Genomic DNA, 9987 nt, shown 5'->3' with positions numbered 1-9987 from the left:
CCTGGTGAATTCCAGCAGTTCTCGAAGTAGTTAAAACGCTCCCACCCCTAAGAGAATGTCTTGAATATCTCTGGAGTTATTTCAAGTGTTTGTCACCAGCGTACAACTCACTTTGGTAAATAATTCTTTGATGGACTTTTTGAACTCCTTCCTTTGGATGCAAGCCAAAAATCATCCGTAGAGCATACAGCTCTTTATTCAAACTTGGTAATAAATAATTATCTCTGGAACACAGACGGAAGAACTGAAGCAGTGACTTCAGGGACACAGAGACTAATTACCATCACTGCACACGGTTAAGTACAGCAGAGACTGGGGGCAGGGAATGGTTTGTTCGGTGTCTATTACATTCCTTCTCCGGGTAAAACAAGGCCGTCTTGTCTGTTAACATATTTAAAGCAGTAACTGCAGAAACCGTGCAATGTTATGGTTGAGGCGTTCCATGTCACATGTGTTGACAGAATGCTTAAGAATCTCTCTCTGCAATAAACGCAAACCCTGCCAGGCAGAATGATGAGGGCCAGCGCATTTCACCGACTGGTGCACCGAAACCGCTTGGGGTTGGGAAGCCTCTGCTGCCTTCGGAGTGTATACAAGGTCTCCTCGAACAAAGGCACTAACTTGAGGCAATTTCGCGGGCCATTTTCCCCCTCCCAGCGCCAGCTTTGTCTCCCCGCCGGTGTGAGGCTGAGACTTGGAGGAGCCCCAGCTGCGCTGCTGCGCGAGCAGGCTCGGAGCAAGGGCCGGCGTGGGAAGCTCCCCCGAGCCGCCGCTGCGGTTTCCTGCAAACTGAGCGTGCCCTTAGAGGAAGTTGGAGCGCTGCAGCTGAAACAGATACCTGCAGCCTGAAAATCGCGGCTGGACTTGAACCCTGCGCACGGATTACTGTCGTACAAAGAAACTCAAGCGGCCGGGGCGGTGGAAGCCCGCGCGCTCTCCGTCTACCGGGCTGGGTAGGGGCGCCCGGGGCCGGCGGCGTCGGCGTGCCCACCTGGGGCGGCTGAGGAGGGGGCTGCGGAGCAGCAGGCGGCCTGCCCGGGCCGGGCCCAGCGGGCCTCACGCCGCGCCCCGCACGCGAAGCCCCGCCGCCGCCGCCGCCGGCCCCTCCCCGCGGCCCCGGCCCGCCGCCCCTCGCCGCGCCGACGTCGGCCGCGCCGCCCCCGTGCGCGGTGACTGGCTCGCGCGGCCTCCAGCCCGGCTGTGGGCGGGGGTGCAGCCGGCGGGAGGCCGCCCCGCCCCCGCCGCCGAGCCGCCGCGCAGCCTCTTCCCCCGTCGCCGGCGGGGCGGTGGCGCTGTGGCCGCCGCGGCCTGTGAGGCAGTCCACTCCCCTCCGCCCCAGCCCCTTCCTCCTCCTTTCTCTGCTCTCACCCCTCCCCTCCCCGCGCCGTCTCTCGCTCGAGTGAATGTGGCGCGGCGGCGCGGGACGCAGCCTCGGCCCCTGCCGCGGCCCCGCGAGCTCCTGAGGAGACGCCGCCGCCGCCGCCGGCCCCCGCCCCCTGCGCTTCCCGGGGAGCCGCCGCCGCCGGGGAAGGAGAACGAGGAGGGGAGCGAAGGGACGGCGGCGGGAAAACGGGAGAGGGCGGAGAAGAGGGCTCGAGGGCAAGGAGGAAGGCGCGGAGGGACGGACGGAAGGACGGACAGCCCGACGGGCGGCCCAGGGAGGGGGCCGCCCTCGAGCCTGCGGGGGCCCTCGGCTCCAGCTCGGGGCCGCGGCGGCGGCGGCGCGGGCGAAGGGCGCGGCGGGCGCGATCGAGACAATAACCCCGCCGCCCGGCTCTGGGGGCGGCGGCGAGGCGGAGGTGGCGGCCTAGCGCGGCCGAGGCTCGCGCAGCGCCCCGGCGGCGTCCTCGCGCCCGCCGGCCGGATCCGGCCGCCGTCGGGTGTGCGGGGCGCGCCGGCCGCCCCGAGCCCGAGGCTCCGCGCCGACGCCCCCTCCCGGGCGCGCCCCTCCCCCCTCCGCGCGCCGAGCTGGTTTTCCGGGTTCCCCTGGACCGAACTGGCTCCTGCCGCTCGCCGGGGCAGGAAGTGAGTTTCGCACGGTAATTCCGGGCGGTGTCACGAGTGAAAAGTTTTTTTTCGGCGGAGATCCTGGTTGGGGCTGGGAAACTCCTGCAAAACTCGAGACCAGGAAGCCAGCGCGCTTCCCAGCCCCCACCAAAGCAACCTAGTCTTCCTCCTGCGGGAGGCCGCTCCACATCCGCTCTTACCGGAGAGAGAAATTCGGCTGGATCCAAAGTGACTCATGAAGGGAAGGAAATCATGTCAGCCGAAGCCTTGAAAGAGCTGCCCTGAGACACTGCCCGACCGAAAGGTAATTTTGACAAGTGTCGAGAAGTCACCCAGCTCCTGGTCCAGGAAAGAGAGGAGACTTCGAGTGTGTCTCACTTTTTCCCAAGTGGCCCTAAATTCTCCTTTTCTGCTGTCGAACTGGACACTGTTTTAGGTGCTAAACAGTAGAACCGGTTTGTTTTCCCCCTTCTACCAGCAGGACTCGCGTTATTTTAGAGGAGGTTGAAAGAATGCAGTGGGACGAAAAGTTTTAAGCAATCTGAAGAAAGAGTGCCTTTGTTCAGCGCCAGGTCCAGAAGTCTTAGTTTCCCGGAACGTATACAGTGTATATTTTTTATTTGTTCAGTTGCTGAACCGGCCACTTTTGTTTTGGAAGAAAGTTAGGTCGCTGCAGCGAGTTGGCTGGCTGCTGTTGAGATGGCTGCCGCATTTGTTGATACTGTTACCGATTATTTGGCTTTTGCGTTTAATCATATATAGAGATGTTTTAGTTCCTACCCTTATAAATATGTTTCGTTGGATTGTATAAACAAGAGAACTTTGCCGTTCTTAGTCGTTTTCCTAGGTGGGTGATATATTTCTTCAGGAACTTGTCCCTTTCAGACATTTGGAACCTTATAATACTTGTTTGGTTAATTAATTGAGAGCAAGCGTCTGCTAAATTTTTTCGGGTAACTGACCTAGTAGGGAGAAAAAGGAGAAAGTCTAAGTGTTATGGATAAATAGTTATAATTAAAAAACAAACAAAAACACCTGTAAGTAGTTTGATTTGTTAGGACTTCTCTGCAGTTCAGAGCAGAATTTATACGAAGGAAAGTAAAATGCTTAAAACGATTTTCGTGGGAATCACGTTGTGATCAACAGCTGTGCTTTTTGAATAGTACAGTATTTACATTTTTGTGTTGGCCCAAATGTTTTGGCCGGTTCTGCCTAATAAGTGATAGGTCCCTACTGTAGAGGCAGGAGTTGGTGAAGCGTGAGAGACATTCCACCGGGCAGGGTTATAAACACTTCTGACCCAGTCTGTGTCTTTATCGATCAAACTAGTTTTGGTCGCAGCAAACACAAAACGGTTTCTTCAGTGGTGTTTTAGTGTGTCTTTTTAAGTTTGTTTTTTTTCCCCCAGTATTTTTGTGGGTGAGGGAGGTGAAAGATAATACTGTGCTTTTGGATAAATATTAGATAAATATGGTATTCTGTTGTAGGTATATCTTAAATATAAATTGATGTTTAATTTGCCCATGGTACCCCAAGAAAAATAGTTGGCTTTCTTTATCTCAAAGAGGAGAAAAGGTAGGTTTTAAATAGGAAGATCAAATTATTTCACAACTTGCTTGTTGTTACTTTATTAAGTATATTGCAAAATAAGACTCTTTTAACTATTTATTGCTATATATTGTTTTGATCTTTTCCCCAGAGCTTAGTCTCTAAAGATCCTTCTTGTTAAAAGAAAATTGTTGGTAAGATTTGTGAGCCATCAAGTAATTCCTCTTAAGTCAAAGTAGCTTTATCAAGGAATTTAAAGTAAATAACTGATCTACTTTTTCATTTTGGAACGTATCATTAGGCAGCAAAAGAGGTTATTCTTGGGCATCTGAAAGAGTGGAACAAAATAAATGGCATTGAACTTCGCTTTCCTTATTTGGCTTATACTTGGCCTCAGAGCAACAAAGCCTTAATAGAGCAAGTCTTTTATAGAGAATTATCACTCTGTGAAGATGTTTCTCTGCGTTAGTAAATTTTACGTGTGAAAAAGTATTGTAGCACTTGAAAAGAACTACTTAAATTCCTGTTTTTAGATATAGTTGTTGATTGCTGTTTTTCTTTAGGGAGCAATAGTATGTTTAGATGCAGACCACACATTTTTAAAAGTGAGACGTTGACCTTTATAATTACCTTCGATTCCTTTTTCCCTTCAACAAGGCAGAATTTACTTTGTGGTTTCCTTAGAATTTTGTTAGTTTAGCACTGAATTAATGAATTTTAGGCATTATACTCTTGTCAGAGTATAAATATTTTTAAAACCTTGTTTAAAATATGACAGTGGTTTGAAAAGAGGTTAAAAAAGCGATAATCAGCTAAAATATTTTTAAATAGCTTCAAATTTTGTATATTCTTCTTAGTATTATGTGGGCTTTCATAGATTAAATTGGCAAGTATAGAGTACTTCAGAGTGCTTGCTTATATCGCACAAATGCACATTTAATGACACTGTTTATTGAAGGTACTTAGGAGTTTTCAATAGTAGTAAACTTGATTCTTCAACTAAGTAATTTGAATATTATGTTATGAAGTCAGCCTGCTATTTGAGATGAAGCTATTGCAAACTTTTGATGTATGAAAAGTTTAGAGAGGTTCAAATATGGAAACGAAATATTTAGTGCCTGTTGTTTCTTAATGAAGTGATAACTGTAGTTACAGATGTTTTACATATATCACATTGGTAAATCTCTAAAATTCAGTTATTTTACAGATACAGTCATGCATCACATAACAGTTCACTCAACGATGGGCCACATATATGACAGTGGTATCATAAGATTAGTACCCTGTAGCCTAGGTTTAGAGTAGGCTGTACCATCTTGTGTAAGTACTCTCTCTGATGTTCGCACAGTTACGAAATGGCCTAATGAAATATTTCTCAAAATATATCCCATCATTATGTGACACGTGACTGTATTGGTATTGAGCTCTTGGTAGTACACACTACCTTACTTTGATAAACACACTTTAAAATTTCAGAAAATTAGGTGCATACTTAGGCATTTATTTTAAATAATTGCTTATAGGTAACATGACTTAGAGTTTAAAATGTTTTTGATATAGAAGTAGTTTCTGGCAGTGTTTACAAAGTATTTGGGATTATGCAGAATTTTAGTGATGTTGGATAGCAAAGTAATTTTCTTTTCTATAATTGCTACTTATCTAAATTCTCTTTAAACACACTTTGTTGCTTGCATTTTTATTTTCACTCTTTCCTTTGCTCATCCATTTCTCTGTTATATGCTTTGTTTTTTTCTGGGAACACCTGTATTATGAGGTCCTAAAAATGTCTTTCTCTTTTCCTTTGCTGACAACGTATGTTGTACCTGTGTTTAGCTGTTGACAATAGACTATTGTTTTTGAATGCTCACTGTTTGCTCTGTCCTAGAAAATGCATACATGAATTATGCTGTATAGTACCCACTTTTGAATTTTCTGAGGAAATAAGCTTAGCATTTCTGACTTCCACTTTTCTTTGATTTACTCACATTATTTGTTTTTTGTTTCTTTCTTGGTGCCTGTCATCACTAACTCTTGAACGAGGCTACACCCATTTTTCAGATTTACCTTTTAGCTTTCTCCTCTGTCTTGTGTTTGCTAATTGTAAAAAAGAAATCTAGGCATTATTCAGCTTTTTCCTTCTAATTCCTTTAGGTTCCTATTATTACTGTTATCTTCATTTACTTCCCCTATTTTCTCCATGTTCAGCTGTTGTTTCTTACTTATATTTTGCCCTTCCTTTCTTTTCTAAACTTTATTAGTCCGTATTTATACCTAAAGACCGTTCAAAACATGAATAGAAAAAATTTATTTGATTAGCCCCATTCAATTCTAAATATCCCTTTTGCATTCCAACTCAGTTTACATGCCGATATTTTAATCTGATATTCATTAATATATTTTTTTTTTTATGCTTTGTTTCTTCCATTCTTTTTTTCCTGTTTAATATCCCCAGGGTTACCTCTGTTCAGGTCAGGTTGCTATGTTTTCTTGTATTAAGACTCTACAACCCCCTATACCTTCTTGTTTTATTATGCTTTTGGCCTCTTAAAACACACAAGCTTATATCCTCTGTACTTTCCTTCTCCATTATTCCTTTCTGTCCTACCTCTCAAGTTAGATGTCTTCTGTGTTGTCCCTAAAATTTTGAAATTGCCTTTGTTTTTATGAAGTAAGCACAGTGGAATTCTGTCACTCACTTTAGTCTTGTCACTTCTGGTTTTTTCCCACATACCGTTGTAAGAAGGCCTTGTAAGACTTTATAAATGATAGTTTGTAAGACAATAGAAAAGAAAACCTAAAAACTAAGTTAATGAAAGAAAATTCTACTTATCTGGAGGTTTTTTTTAATCTATGACTTTATGTATATAGAATACAGTAGAAAAATTAGCAAATAATCAAAAAGACATCTGAGTAATCAGAATGGTTGTAATAAAGTCAGAGGACTTCATTCATAGGGACATCCTTATTCAGAGCCCATTTACTTTGTACGCAGTGAGCTGTTTCCTGCCTTTTTGGTGTCCTAGAAAGGGTGAGAAAGGCACATTGACAGCATCGCAAAGTTATGGCCTTTGGTGTTACAGTCAGGAAATAGAAAAATGGAAAGAAGACTGACTAACTTAGAAAATACAGCAGTCCCAGACAGCTTGCTTTGGGGCTGAGTATCTTATACATATCATTTGTCCCTGGGAAGATTCATTCTGTTATAACATAGTATAATTACAAGTAATAGTAATATCCCTAAGGCAGCTCTTCTCACATTTTCTGGTCTTAGATCCCTTTATATTCTTCTAGGTTATTGAGAACCCCACAGAGCTTTGGTTTATGTGGGTTGTATTTATTATATTTCCCATATTGGACATTTAAAAAAATTAATTTAAAAATAATAATAAATGATTGCATGTTAACATAACACTGTTTTAATAAAAAAAATTACTGTTTTCCAAAACAGATCTTTAGCAAAAAGAGTTGCATTGTTATATATTATTGCAAGTCTCTGATGTCTGGTTGAAGAGAAAACAGCTTGATTCTCATGTTTGCTTCTACATTCAATCTTGCAATATGTTGTTTTAGTTGAAGTTATATGAAGAAAATCCAGCATTATACAGATATATGGTTGGAAAAGGAAGGCGTATTTTCACAGCCTTTGTAGATAATTGTGGGTATTCTTTGATAGCACACTAAAATTTGACCAGTGGTAGTTTTTTAAAGGTTAGCTGCAGTGTCGGATTTGGAACTGTATTAATGAATTTTTGATTTCTTGTTACCTGAAAATCCATGGTTTATCTTGCACTTTGAATCTTTTACCTGTTGATGATTTTGTAACACTATGTTTGGGAAATACTGGTTCATTGAGTCACACGTTTTTTCCAAATGTTGACATGTTTAATTATGTAGTAGCAAACAAAAAATTTTGTTAATATCACTACTAATCTCATCAGAAAAGTCTTTAATACTATGAAGCTGTCAAACTCAGGGTGGCAGATAACAAGTTTTTTACAATTCTAAATTTTCACTTGGAAGTTCTAATATTAATCATTGGTAGCAAATAGTATTAATGTTTTTCGCTTGAAGTTACTAGGTTGGTTTATTTTTGAGAAAATGTCTGCCAGGTTCCTGAGTCTGTGTAACAATCGTAGTTTGTCGTTTGTTCTTTTGGGTCAAAATGATGTTCCATGAAAGAAAGGCTAATTTAGCTCATAACTCAACATAATTACACCAGTGCTCTCAAGTGCTTTTCCTTGAGATTGCCATTCCTTCACATAGAATATGAAGATGACATATTGAAAAGTTGAGATTTCTTTACTGCTCCATTAAAGTTATTCCTAAGTGAAAGTGACATTTAACAAGAAATCAGAATATGTAGTGGTGCTAGTATAGCTTGATACCACTGCCCTTATTTGTCCTAAGGTGCTAGCAGTTTTACTCACCATTGCTGTGAATACAATGGGAAAGGGCAAATGATGTTTTAGTATTATTATGAAAATTGTTTTCACCTTGAAGACTCCTTGAAAGTGTCTCAGGAGTTGAAAGGCCCACACACTACACGTTGAGAACTTAGATGGGTGTTGGGATTTATGGAGCTGTTCATTACTTCTTTTGATTTTTTTTTTTTTTTTTGGTCTTCTGGTATGAAATTCTGGGAGAATCCTGAGGCTTGATCTTTTAGCATACTAATTTGGTCGTCAGTTCTTTTCAATTATTTCATTACTTTTTGGGGGCGAGGATTAGAGTTTCTGAGAACTCTTGCTTTTTCTTAGAAGTTGATTTTTATTTTTTTAGTTGTATATTTCTTCTACATGTAACTTGCATCTCTGAAGAAGATTCAAGAGATTGATCAAATTCAAGAGATAGATCAAATTTTTGATTTTCTTGTGCTTAGTATATTTATCATGCTTTTGGTTTTCGCTCAAATATTAGATTTTTCATTGTGGCTAAAGTTTTATCTTATGGTCTAGACTTGACTATATTGGTCATTTAACTGTATTTCCCCAGTCCAAGTGAATCCCTGTTCTTGCTTTGGTATATATGGGTTTCTCCTTGAGGGTATGTGGGTAGCTTGTCCTCTTACACGTGTTTCCTCTCCCTCAGAAGATAATAAACCCCTGTTTTCACAGTTAATGCTGCCTGAGGGTCAGATCTCCCACTGCACAGAGAGCTCTGCTGGAGGCCTTAACTATGCAGCTGTTCCGCTGTGGTTTTATTACTGGGCTGACTGCCTAGGACACATTTCTCCCAATCTGTCTTGCTAAGAAAACTTATTCTTTTTGGAGATCCCACTTTATGTTTGTTTTGTGTATCTGGTTCCTCAGACGTGTTATGTTTTACTTTCGTTTCCCCACCAATCCACTTTGTATTCTCTACAAATTCCTTTCTGTTCTTCTCTGTAGATAGACCACTCCCAGGTTTTCCAGTACTCCTATAGATTTTTTGTAATTTTTTTTTCATATTTTAAAGTTTGGAATGATGAAAAACAGAAGAGTTGGAAGCATAGTACAAAGAATTTTTTTGTTTTTGAACCATTTGACAGTATGTTGCCCACCTGGTGCCCAACACCCCCAAATACTGTAATGTTTATTTCCTCCAAATAAGGACATTCTCCTACATAATGACATCATAACCATCGACATTAGGAAGTTAACAGGAATATATTACTGACACCTAAATCTGTTAGGTGTTGTCTCAGTGTCTTTGAGAGAAAAAGGATCCAGTTTAGAATCATGTGTTACATTTAGTTGTCATGTCTGTTGGTCTCCTTTAATCTGGAACAATTTGTCTTTCCTTTACATTCAGGGCCTTGGCACTTTAGAAGATTATAGATCTAGTTATTATGTAGAATACCTCTTAATTTGCATTTCTCCGATATTTTTATTAGATCTTTGATTAAATTTTCAGGATTAGATCTTTAGTAGGGTTATCATGGAAGTGATGCTGCGTTCTTCTCATTTCATCTTACCAGGTGGCGGTCAATTTCAGTTGTCCCAGTACTGATAGTCATTGATTATATGGTTAAGGTGGTAACTACCAGACGTCTCCTATGTCTAGGTACTTTTTCCTTATTTTGTGTGTGGGTATGTAAATATTTTGCTCTTGATCAGATTTTTAATTTATTTGTCTGTTTACATCTACATATATTCGTGTTTATATTCACTGGGTTATAATCCATTATCATTTATTTTGATTCTCAAATTATTCTTGATTTGGCTAATGGGAATCCCTTCCAGCTGGCTTATTTTCTTTTTGACATAACTCTTCCTTCTTTGAGCACTTCCTTGTATCTAGCACAATATCATGTTCCAGACGTAGCTTCAAACTTGCTCCAGGTGTGTTTAGTGGAAAATGGTACTTAGAAGCCAAGATCTGAACACTTCTTGTGTTTATTGCTCTTAGAGTGTTGCTGCTGCCAGGCCTTGTTAGTGTATAGAGCGAAAGGAT

The 9987-nt window shown here is 41.9% G+C and overlaps 1 protein-coding gene across 13 annotated transcripts in view; it reads left to right on the top strand.

Moving 5' to 3' along the window:
- Positions 1-1390: 1390 nt before the first annotated feature.
- The window catches only part of ERBIN (erbb2 interacting protein), a 135490-nt gene continuing 126893 nt past the window's right edge, over positions 1391-9987 (top strand). For 9 of the 13 annotated variants that reach the window (XM_008540262.2, XM_008540261.2, XM_008540259.2 and 6 more), the window contains exon 1: positions 1391-2311. The gene's annotated coding sequence lies outside the window, so the exon portion shown is untranslated. The remainder of the gene's footprint in view (positions 2312-9987) is intronic. The other 4 variants (XM_070587432.1, XM_070587431.1, XM_070587428.1 and 1 more) reach the window with 1 other exon arrangement.

This window comes from Equus przewalskii, chromosome 20 (genome assembly GCF_037783145.1).
Source record: "Equus przewalskii isolate Varuska chromosome 20, EquPr2, whole genome shotgun sequence".
NCBI lineage: Eukaryota > Metazoa > Chordata > Mammalia > Perissodactyla > Equidae > Equus > Equus przewalskii.
Note: the sequence above shows the minus strand (reverse complement) of the source record. Positions and strands in the feature narration are given on the sequence as shown.